Source organism: Cryptomeria japonica, chromosome 6 (genome assembly GCF_030272615.1).
Source record: "Cryptomeria japonica chromosome 6, Sugi_1.0, whole genome shotgun sequence".
Lineage (NCBI taxonomy): Eukaryota > Viridiplantae > Streptophyta > Pinopsida > Cupressales > Cupressaceae > Cryptomeria > Cryptomeria japonica.
In genome coordinates, this window is record NC_081410.1 from 547,147,245 (window position 1) to 547,149,737 (window position 2,493).

Consider the following 2,493-nt stretch of genomic DNA (forward strand, 5'->3'; position numbering starts at 1 on the left):
GAAATCTTACAAACACATAAGGTTCAAGAGAACACACACCTTTTTAATTACAATACTGTCTATTTTTGGAGGTGGAAAATCATCAAAACAAGGTGATTGACTAAGGAAAAACCCTATATAGCCTCAACCAAACCATTTTCAACTTGTAGGTACAATTATAGGTATTTGGTGGAACCAAAAGTTTTTGCAAGATCTCAATAAATAGGTGTATGTTTTCTATCAAAAGTCAAGCTTGGCTTTCAGGGACCAAGGAACCCAACACCCTTGTCCTAGGACCAGGGCTCCCCATGCCCTAGCCCTCCTTGTTCTACACCATATTTTAAGGGCACTCCTCAGACTGTCTCAAAAACTAAATCTTCATATCACAACTTAACAGACCAAGGTGCAACTTAACAGACCAAGGTTCCAAACGCCCTGATCTTGTCAATTTTGCACCAGATTTTGATCATAGGTGCACAACACAATCCTCTTCTCAGATATATATTCACTATCTCAGTTCAATTATCTGTTAGTGTGATACATTACCTTTTCATTCACTTCTCTTTGTTGCTTCATAATAATTTTACATTTGTTGGATTATTTGAGAGAATGTTTGATTTGGTTGTTCATTGGTGCTGCTAGGATATGTTGCTGTCATTGATGTCAACATATTCCTGTGACTTATTTCGGTGAGTTTGGAAAAGGTTTTTGGTCCGGTGTTGTAGTTTGGTTTTGCTGATCAGTATTTTGCAATATCCGGTATTGCCTTCGGTATATTCTAGTGTGATCAAATCTTGTGTTGAGATTTTGGATTATTGTTTGGGATGATCTTGTGTATCTTCATTTTAGATGGTTCATGATTTGGCATACCGCAAGTTATATTTCTTTGTGATAGTTTCTGATTGGTTGTGTTCTTGAGCCTTGAGACGTTGACCGATGAAGATTTGAAAAGAGATGATTGTGCAACTGTTCCAAATGATTCTAACTATTGGCATTGAGTTGTCATTGATGTCAACCGGTATTGTAGGTAGGCTACTGGTAGAGGTATGTCATCCGGTATGAAGAAGAGTGTACCAGTATGGTGAAAGACAAATAAGGCATTGAGAAGATTAACATGAAGGCTTGTCAACATGTATGGTGGAAAACAAGTAGTTATTGAGACTATCAATGACTTCACCGGTATGATGTGAGAAGCATGTGTGTGTGAGAATATTGAGTGATAACCGATAGAGAATAAACCAGTCTGGACATTGGCTGCCCATTTATGATGAAGAGGTAGAATGTTAAAGTAATCACAACTCACTAGAGGTGAAGATGTGCTACCGGTGTAGTGTGCACTACCAGTTAGTAGGAGGAGAAGGTCTCACTAGTAAAGGCTTGTACCAGTATGAGTTTGTTGAATGTTCAAGTATAAACTGACTTTGTGTTGGTGAGCTGAGTGTATGACCATTGTGATGCCATGTGGAGCTGAGGTGGAAAACATGCAGAGGTCGGTGAAGCCTCCATTGACATGGTTGTTGAAACAGCTAGTCGACATTAATGAAACAACCAAAAATCACGAGATGGTAACTGATTGATGTGGCTCAAGGAAGAAAGAATGACAGAGAAAGATCAGGGAGTAGTTGGTGCTTGGATTGAAGCAAAGAGACCAACCTGCAAGATGACCTCGAGAAGGAAACAAATGGACAATAAATGAGTCAACAGACTTCAAGGCAGAAAATCATGGACGACATTGCTATCTTTAGTAAATATGCATTGGATAATAAAAAATGCATACAGATGCATTCCTTGAGTACAGGTGATTGATCCAAGGCAGATTGGATCAAATCTCATGTAGATTTTGTCAGGTGAAGGAAACCCTAACCACCCCAAGTTTGAATTGATTCTTGGTGGGAAAGCTCAGGTTTAAATATGATGACTTGAGACTGTGATTGAGGCTGCTACAGAGTGAAGAAAAGTGTGAAATTGTTGTATGAGAGCCGAAGAGATAAACACTTGAAGTGTTTATGAGTGAAGAATTGATTGATAAGGAGAAGCAAAATAAACTGGTCGGTGGAGTGTGCATTGAACACAAAGGTGACAAACTGACAGAAGATGTGTCTGATTAAGAGTGATCAAGTGTGAGTTGAAAAAGGAAAGATATTGTGAGAGGGGATTTAGAAAAGTGATCAGCAAAGCCAAGTTGCAGAGTGGGTGGAGAGAATACATACCGGTAAGGCTGGAACTGGCAGAGGATAATATTGTAAGGTTGCAAAAATTCATTTGCAACAGTGATTTCTTTTGTATATCTGAGTTTTATATTTTGTTTTCACTAAGTTGTAGATTAGTGCAGGGGTTGTATCTCCTTTAGGTTGTAGCCTATAAATTATGCAGGGGTTGGTGCTCCTTTGAGTTGGTGCTCATAAATCAGGGGTTGGTGCCCTAAATATTGTAATCAAAGATTCATTGTGAGGTTGGATTGGAGCAGAAGATCTCCGGTAGCTATTCTCACCAAGGTTTTTCCCACATTGGGTT